Raw genomic sequence first — 9919 nt, 5'->3', positions numbered from 1 at the left:
TCTTTTTAATGGGTTTTACTTCCATAAATTAAGACACTTTGGGTTTATACATCTTAAGGGAAGTCATTTAGGTGCGGCAGGTCACTTCCAGACACAGCAGTTCTTGTGGCAAGAGTGTTTTTTTTTTTTTTTTTTTTTGGGGGGGGGGGGTCTCACAAAGATTTAATCTACTCTTTTAAAGTGCTAATCCTTCCATCTAAGCTGATGTGAGGATCCTACTCACCTTCCTATTACACCCCATTACCCAGATACATAAATCTGGGCAGGAAAAATCAGCTTCCAGCAGCTAGAAGCGATTCACTTTTGATGCTAGCAGAGTCCATGCAGGTTTGACATGCAGCTACAGCAAGGTAACAGGAATTAAAGGGCACTTCTTAAGCTCGTGAGGCACTGGGATATCAGGGCTCTTAACGTTACAGTATAAATAATCTCTTACTACTCCATTAAATGAGAGGCTTTCAGGGCACGCAGCTATTGCTAATGATTGCCTCCTAATTCTGATGTTCATGGCTTGGTAATTCAAGGTCTCCTGGTGATTTTTTTCCCCGAATGCAACTGTTTGCAAGCGAGGGCTGCGTGGGGAAAGAGGTGCCGGGCTGAAATGCAAAACGAGGCCCATGTGTGCAAAAGATCCCACTGCTGTTGCTCCTTGCTTCCTTATCCTACTTGGAGATAGAAGCTGCTGCACAGGGAAAGGAGGGAAAATTAAAAAAAAAAAAAAAAAAAAAAGCTTTCCCCAGCTTTAGCAAGCCAGCCTTTTGCTAACAGACAGAAATGTCTCTATCATTGAGACAAAGCCAAGTCCAGGAGACCTTGATTTTTTGGTAAGATGTTGAAGTGCTCCTGTAAAGGCTTAATTTCAGGCACTATCTGCAATCCTAATAATCATTTTTCTTCTGCAAAGAAATTAAATAATGATGTGAAGACTAGTTAAATCCAGCAAATATTTGCACTGCTGTAATTCCTTGGGAGGTACTGTGGCTGAAAGCAGTGCGGTGGTGGAAGAAAGCTGATAAATAGTATTCATTTAAACTTGCAATTAAAGGAAAAATCTTCATCTGATGCTTGAAACAGTTTCATGCAGACAGTCAAAATTGTCGGCACATCTTGTGGGTGCTCTTTGCTGTGCAGTGACCATTGTAGGGCCCTTCTGAAGGAAGAGGAGATAACTGTTCCCTTGTCATGCTAAGCATAACTTTTCACCTTTTCCCAAATCCAGCTCTCACTGCTGTGTCCTTGCAGCAGCCCAGTTGCTGAGGTCCCTCGTGGGGCTGTGCCTGTGAGGTGTGTGTTTTACAGCTGTGATGGCTGTGTTGCTGGGGGACCCTGGTGCTGGCAGTCGAGTGCCCTCTCCTCCCCTTCAAATCATCTCCTTCTCCGAGCCAGGTGGGACAAATGCCTCCGTGAAGCAGGATCCAAGTTATGTGCAAGTCTGCTGGCTTTGCCAGACATGATTTTATAAATATATTTATATGTATGTATACTTATCTACACATCTTGTTTTGGCTCTGTGCAGGCAGTTTGAGAAGGGGGATGGAAATAGGCCAGAGATGGGATTTGGACACCTCTGCACCCAGGCAGTGGTACTGCACTGAAACACTCACAGCTGTGTGGAGCCTGGGAGCAGAGCAGAAGGAAAACAGCTCTTTGGCTGAGGATACAAAACCCATCTCTGCTTTGCATGCTCTGAAGGACAGGAGTATCCTGGCTATGCATGCAAAATGCTGGACCATCGAGTATAGAAATGAAGGGATCATCAAGTAGAGAAATGAAGCTTACTCAGGAGCTGCCTTTTGGGCGATGCACCTACAGGTGTGGAGGTCGCAGCAGCTACCCCGGAGCTGGCCGTGCTGGGTGCCATCGGCCTGCAGCCCTGGCTGAGGTGCCACTGCAGGGTGTGCTTGGTCCAAAAGGTGCCTAAAATTGTGTTGCTGCAAATTCACGTGGCACTGTGTCTTGCAATAACCATAGGGATTTTGATCACAGATGTCATAAAGAACTGCGGGGGAAGGCAGTGTGAAATATGCAGGGGTGATCAGGTCCTGCATTGGGACAGACCAGGTAACTGCAGCAGCAATTATTTTTAATCCAAATCCACTGCAAGTGTCTTACTAATAGCTGCTGGTTGATTTCTCTGCCTTTGTTCGCTCACTCCAGATGAGCATCACTGAGTCCTGAATCAATAAAAAGCTTAATTTAGAAAGCTGGGGCCAGAAAAGAGAGTAAATGCTCTGCAAGAGGCAGAAAGGGTTAGATGGAGCAGCTATGAAATGCAGAAAATTACACACAGCCTTTAGAGATGGTAAATGTAATGTAATGCTATGTCAACATTTTAATTATCCATCTTATTTTCAGTGTTTTGTGTTTGGATTTAAGAAAAACAAAAGCAAAACTCAATAGGATGTCCTGGGTAAATAAGGTCAGGTCAGGAGCACATTTTCTGCTCTGCAAATGAGTACAGTATAGAAATGTGTCTTTACCTTTGGGCATTTCTGAAGGAGGAGCTGGAGTGGGAGCTCAGCCCCTGTTTGCAGGGAGCACTTCTTGTGCACATCTTCCCCTCTGCCTTTTGGTGTGTGTGTGTTTTTTTTTTTTTTTTCCCCCCAATGGCTTTTGAGCTCTTCTGTGCCAAATGCTCAGAAGTGATGATTCTCAAGGTCTCTTTTCATTAGGTGCTGGGGCCGAGACAGGGCCACACTGTAGCCTCGAGCTCCTGTGACAGATTGGATAACTTATTGCAGCAAACAGGAGGCAAAGGTCGTGCGAGGCTCGTGGGCTTCTGAAATCTGCCTTGAAACACTTCCTCCCCTCACCTTGCAAAATGCCCTCAGGTCTTCATTGCAGAAAAGAAGGCAAAAATGTTTTCCTGTAGTGAGAAATATCCGTGCAATATCAGTCTGGAGGAGCTAGACACCACCCTGGTGGAATTTATCCCGTGCTCAGAAGCTGCCCTTTGTACGTAGAAGCGAGGAGCGAAGCCCTGAGTGCTGCCATCTGGGCAATTTGACCTGCTGCATGGAAATAGGCTGCTGCCTGCCTCGGCTCTCAGCGGTGTGTAGCAGACAGTAATGAAGGGGATCCAAAGAGCACACGGAGACCAGCAGTCAGCACTCTGGGTGCTTGTTTTTATAATTGCAGGGCAAAGCACTCTGGGGTTTAATTGTGCTCAGTGATGTTACAGCACCACCACACTGGCCAGCCGTCCCTGCAGAGGGGAGCAGCTCCTGTGCTGGCTCAGGGGGAGCATTGGCAACATCATCTCCTGAAAATCGCTTTTCTCTTCTGGCTTCCTTGAATCCCATGTGTTTCAGCTCAAGGTTTTCCACTTTCTAGTTACAAATGAGTCTTTTATGAGCCCGAATGAGTTTATTAGACCTTCTGAGTTCCTGAACCTCTAAAACTTTCTTATACTGTAAAATCTCCATTACTAAAATCATTGTAAAATCCTAAATTATTGTCTGTAATTGACAGACCTTCTGTTTTGACCGCGTTTTTTTGGAGTCCTGGCTGATAAGCTGAATTATTTTTTGTGACTTGCATCAGAAGGTAGCAAAACCATCACCACCTCTTTGACAGGTCTGTGTTTAAGTCTAGGCTACCTAATTTCTGTTTTGTAATAAAGAGGAGCACCAGGTGCCTCTGAACAAAATAGAAACACTGTTAGCTGCAAGTGTGGATGGGAGCTGAGATGCAGCTGGATTTCAAGCACTGGACATCTGCTTAGAAAAAGACCCGCAAGGAAGGAGTGCTGCCCTCCAACCATTCCTGCAGAAATGCAGGGTGAAAGGCATCTTTACCTCTTCCACGGTTTCAGTGGAAGCATCTGGTTTAGGGTTGTCACACTGCAATACAGCACGGAATTGCCTGGCCTAGTTAGCTGCAGACGAAGTGTGGCAGAGATGCTTTATTAGTTCCTGCGCTTGTGGTGTTTTGTGAGATATCTCTAGGCATCAAATTCAGCAAAACAGGGTGAAATATAAAGCTCGTGATCAGTGTGAGAAGTTCTTTAACTGCGAGCTCAGTGTGCAGCTATCCTTTCTGTGCCAGCTGACTGCTTGCCTCTGAGGGAGTCAGCCCCTTCTATGGCTGCAGCTACAGCTTGTTGGGTGCTGGTTGCTTTTGGCTAGAGCTGGAGAACAGGAACAGGAGCAAACAGCAACGCTCTGGTATCAAAAGCCTGTCAGACCAAGCTCCTTGCCCAGCTCCAGAGGGCGAGTTGCGTTGGCAGCTGGAGGTCTGGGACACCTACTGAGGCCGGAGACCTCATATTTAGGTAGCAAAGGCTAGGCTGGGGTTCGTGGCTTCTTACTTGGGAGAGCTGGTGGCCAGAGACCTAGGGCAACTTAAAGTATTTTCTTGTAAGTGATTGTAAATGAGAAAGCAAGCTTGTCTGCCTTTTTAAACTGGTTGAAGCTTCCAGGAGTTGCTTTTCAGGCATGTACCTCCTAGTAAAGGATAAGCCATATGGCATTGAAATTTCATTTACGAACCCCCCTGAACTTGAAGGGGAGGTTTGATATGTCTCAGCTGAAGTATAACAGTGTGAGGCTTTCTCTGCCTTCAGGATCCTCAGTTTCTCTCCTGCTATACTTTTCATTGCTGTGGGTAAGAATTCATAAAAAGGATTTGTTTCTATAGGGGAGCTGAATGCAAAGCAGTGGAGGGAAAGCTGAGCTGTGTAGATAAGTCAGGTCTCTGGTCAGATGGATGGAAATGCTATTGCTCCTACTCTGGTTGACTCTGAAGCTTTAGGGGGGCTTGATGTGGAGGGTGAGAAATGCTGGTGCACCAGCTGTGGATCTTATCTTTCACTCCTTCTCCTATAGCTGCATGTAAGGAGACTTTAGGGTCTCTCTTGCCCTACTGAGGAGGTAGAACATCCTCTCATAAATCCTAAAAAGTGTGCTGTAAATTGAAACTGGAAGGAGAGACGTAGTTGTGGTATTATTTAGAGGTTCTGGACAGAAGAACAGAGGTTAGCGTGTTTTCTGGGTGCAGGGATTGCAGGAACAAGCCATATGCTGTAAGCTCAACATGTCTGAGACTCAACCTGGGCGCGGAGCAATGGCGAAATGCCTCTGCTGTGAGTCTGACAGTTCTCAGAAGCAAAACACCTTCATCAGTGGCTAGTGGTGAATTTTCACACGCTTCTCTTAATTCAATCCATTTTTTTAATTAGTTTGTACATATTTTCTATGTTCCCAGGCTAATACATATGGATTTGTAAGAATTCCTGGGTAGGGATTATCCTTATGAACCTGTAGGGTGTTCATGTTTGAGCACGAATCCTACTGACCGAATGGTGATGCTCTGTGCAGCAGAGATGTGATTTATGCAGAGATGAGGGTCTTGGTTTTGAATCCATTTGGGTGCAGAGGCTCTTGCTGGAGAGGGTCTAGTTGCTAGAGAGATCACCAGGGTTTATATTTGAAGCAGTGCCTCGGGAACTGATGGGGATCGGCAGAGCTTTGCAGGAAAGTCTGCCCACTACCCATTTGCGTTTGTCTGCCTTTAGCAAAAGCTATCACATTAATGCTAATTTAAATTCTCACTTTGGCATCCGCAGGTATAATTGCATAAAGCACTGTGCATTAAATTGATTCCAAATCCATGCTTGGATGTAGAGCCTTCAGAAAGACTACATATGTTAGCCTATTTCCAACGTACTTTGGCCATTCAAGATAGAAGGTTATTATGTCCTCCTCTTTCACCCCCTTTTTTTTTTTTTTTCTTTTTTGTCACTTGAAGAAGTAATGATATACATTTAGAGTGGCTTGGTAATACCCTGGTACCAGTTCAGCTGCCAGTGACGTCCCATCAGTGTCCCTGGGAAGTGTATCCCCCACTACTTTTATGAACCATTTTGCTGACAGATCCCAAGTCTGCGGATTACATGGGTTGATCATGCTGGATAAATGAAGCTCACAAACGAATTGAACAGAAACTACTTCGATCCTGGTTGTGACATGCTGTAATTAATCACTGCTGCTGTGTAACACCTGGAACCCAGCAGGAGCCCAAATGCTAAGCAGGTCAGCCAAAGTCAGCCTCAAACCTGCATGGAAAGCAAAGCCAGGGGCAGTTCTTACCTGCCTGGGCCTTGTTCTTATGCTGCTGGAGTTGTGCTTTTACTATGCAAAATACAACTTTAAAAAGTGCAACATTAAGGAGAAAGCTACCACTTTCTCAGCTTGAAAAGGGGAGACTGTCCTTGGAACTTTGCAAATTTGATCTTGAAAAATTACTAATTCCTGTGTTTGGCTCTCATCGCAACTTCAGCAGCACTCTGCAAATTTGGGGTTTTCCATTGAAAAGTGTTGTTTTTCCAGTTTATTTCCTGCGCACTGATAGCTGTGTCCAGGGGTTCTGCACTGCTCCAGAAAGCTTTTTGCCAGGCAGCAAGGGCAGCCCAGCTGCTCCCAGCACTGGGTTAATGCCTTCTCCTTTGTGTGCACAGGCATAAATGAAGCTCCTCCTGGAGAGGAGGTTTATGACACTAGTTACTAAATGATCAGCTGAAGAAAGCCATGAAATGTTCTTTCACTTGGTTTAATCACCCTTGCCAAATGCATGTGCATCCCAGCACTTAGCGTGGTGTGGGAGCTGCGTCTGAAGGAAGGACCTGCCTGTACGTGCTTCCCCACTTTGGTTTTGGGGCACAGTGCTGACCTGAACCCAGTTTCTCTATGCCAAAACACCCTGCATCATTCATGAAAAATAAAGGGTGGTTTTGACCTGAGGAAGGTGCTGTGGTCCTGGGCAGATCCTGCCTGCTGGGCACGGTACAGGTACTATTGGGGCCTCTCTGAGGACCCCCCTCACCTGGGGCAGGTCGTGTCCCCTTCTTTCCAAATGTCCCCGGCCACTGCAGCTCCCCAGGAGCTTGGATGTGGCATCTCAGGATGCCCCAGGGCAGCTGAGGCAGGCAGGGACAGAGCTGCAGAGGCTTCCTAAGCGTGGGTGACAGATGCACAGAGCCGTACCAAATGGGAGAGATGGCACGTCGCTGCCTGTCGCTTTTCCCTTGTCATTCTTCAGTGTCTCCTTTAGAGCTGGGTTACTGTCCTTAAAGCCCCAGCCTTAAGGTTTCTCTGATTTTGTTGGCAAATCTTCTGCCTCGGAGATGCCTCCTCCTTTAATTCCTTCCCAGTCCTGTCAGGTTGCACACCCTTATGTATTTTTAAATCCTTCTTTGGCATTCGAAACTGTTCCCCTGCAAGGCCTCCTCCTACATCCCAGCCCTTCAGAAAGCCCCGGGGATGGCTTTGGCCGGGGATGGATCTGTTCTGGCTCTGGCTGGGACACCAGGTGCTGATGGCTTTTGGAGAATGGCTTTTCAGAGACTCGTTCTGCTGGCTCTGCCTCTTGCTTTTGTGGGGAAGGATGAATCTGGATACAACAAATCACCAAGTCTTCACTTCTATCTTCTTGGGATGTAGTTGTTGTGCATTAATCCCCTCGAGTCATGGTAACTTTGTTCCTCTGTCTTCTCCCCAAGCTACTGCTGCTCTACAGCGCGTTCTTTCTCTCTTTTTGTAGCCTGATCTTGTTTTATTTGGTTATTTATGTTCATCTTTCCCTTTTTTTTAAAAAAAATTGATATTGCCTTATTTCACTTTAGAACAAAAAAGGCAGATGCTTGCAGCTCAGCCCTATGTTGTACAGGAGAAGTGGTGGCTGGTGTCGGAGGGGGCTCTCTCCAAGGCTGGAAGGGGAGGCCAGTCTCCACAGGCAGCTTTTGGCTGCTCCATCACACTGATGGGTTTTGGTACCAGTCTGGAAACAGCAAGTCCCTCATTCCAGGTTGGATCTGTTGTCCTACTTAAAAATGTGCATTTTGGGGTGTACTTACAGGTTTATCCTCATGTCCTCCAGCCTTGGTTCTTACAGGGTTTCCTTCTGAAACCCCACTTTTTGTTGCCCTTTCCCTGCTAACGTCACCCTGTTGGTGTGACTGTGGATAGCCGCAGGTGATGTGATCCAGGTGCTCTTCACTGAGATCCCACTGTGATTTTATGGCACAAAAACCATCCGTGTGTTGTCCCTTCCCTGATAACACCGATGTGGAGCAACACGCAGGCACAGCACACGGTGGGGAGAGGGTTTCATCTGCTGGCGTAGCTCGATGCTGAATGCACGAGGTGGAGCCCCACGCACTTGATCACCGTGTCAGGGTAAGCTGTGACGGAGCACGCTGACAGCAGCACAGTGGCTACATGACAGCCAGGATCAGCCTGATATACGAAGGGCTTAATACCTCAGCAGCGACACTGCCATGGAGCTGAGCCCGAGCCTGTGCCCAAGATAATCCCTGATCCAGGGAGAGCGTTGGTGCTTGCTCCCCGCAGGGTGCTCTCGGCAAGCATTTGGGGACGGCAGCTGTGGGCCGGAACCCAGCCTTGGCTCCGCAGTACGGGATGAGTCAATGAGGGATTTAGAAGAAAAATCGTCGCAATGTCTTTGTTGGCCTTGTTTGAATAAACCCCAAGAGAGGCCCGCCTAAGGTGGCTGCTGGTGATTTGTGTTTTTAATAAAGAAAAGCAAGATGTCTTCACTTTATCTATAAATATGCTATTAAGAGGGCTCCAAAGGGAAGATAAATGTCGGGTTGATGTTTGACTAGCTGTTGCTAAATTCATAGATGTAAGATCCGTGTATGTTTAATGCCACTCACGCCTGACTTGGATAGACCATGAACAAACCATGCTGTGATCCTGTATCGGCCGTCAGCATCAGGGCTGGATCTGACCAAGTGACACCCCTGACAGCAGAGAGGAGAAAAAAGGGGTTAAGCTGTAGGCAGGAAGGGGAAGGCAGGAACAAGGCAGCAAACAATTGGCACCTGGACTCTGGACTAAAAGCCGGGGGGGAAATATGGCTTAATCGAAAAATCTGCCCATTGTGTGTGGCTGCTGGCCTCCAGAGGGAAACAAAAAGAAAAAAAAAAAAACAGTCAAAGTGGGGAGCAAGGAACTGGGAAATCCTGTACAGGCTTAGGCAAGCACTGCCAGCAGCTCAAAGAGCCTTGGGCTTCAGCAGGTGAAATGCTGTTTGCAGCCCTGTGCGGGCACTGAGCCCTCCAAGGGGGTCAGTTCTTTCTGCAATGCCACAGGTGTCCCCTGTGCTGCTTACTCTGCCTGTTAGCTTTTTGTTCACCCAATTACTGAGCTGCTCCTCGTGTGTTTTTATAAAATATTTGGATGTGACTGATTTGCAGGTGTTTTTAAGTGTGTCTCTTTGGGGTGTCTTTCCTTGTGTAACCTTGCTGTTGGACAAAACAAAGTCTAACGTGGACAGTGTCAAAGGCTAGGCACGTAGTTAATTTTAGACTTTTAATAGTTGAAAGCGTAAGACTTTCTCTTCCAAATTTGGTAAAATGAGCATGAAGCAATTGGTTTTGTCTGTTGTAAGGTCTCTCCAGCAATGGCCTCATTAGGCAGTGAATTTCTCTATTTTTTCTGTAATGCTTTGGAGGGCATAGTATTTTTTTAATATTTTTATATGCCTTTTGTAGCATGACTAATTGTTTTAGACATTTTATGGTGCAAACTAGAAGAGATTTTCTTTTGCATTTTCCTCTTTGGTTTGTCTTTGGCTCTGCTAAAGCAGTTGTGCTGATTCCGAGGTTTTCTGTGCACAAAACAAGGTGTGTGTGTATCCCTATTATGCTGGATTCCTCTAGCTGTGTTTGGAGCTGCTGCAGCATCTTTGTGACACTCAGATTTTTTGTCTTAACCCTGTTCTATTAAGCTCACAAGCAGTGCTGTAATTTCAGAGGATCAGAAAGCCTCGGATCAGGTCAGTGCTGCCATTGCACAAGTTTGTAACCCAAGTGCCAGTCTCTGTGCCCTGTGCTATCAAGAGCCCCTTCAAGAGGCTTTACCTTGAACTTCCAGAAAGGCTGCACTACAGTACCCTA

Source organism: Cygnus olor, chromosome 3 (assembly GCF_009769625.2).
Source record: "Cygnus olor isolate bCygOlo1 chromosome 3, bCygOlo1.pri.v2, whole genome shotgun sequence".
Lineage (NCBI taxonomy): Eukaryota > Metazoa > Chordata > Aves > Anseriformes > Anatidae > Cygnus > Cygnus olor.
The sequence above is the reverse complement of the archived record's forward strand: the minus strand, read 5'-3'. Positions refer to the sequence as shown.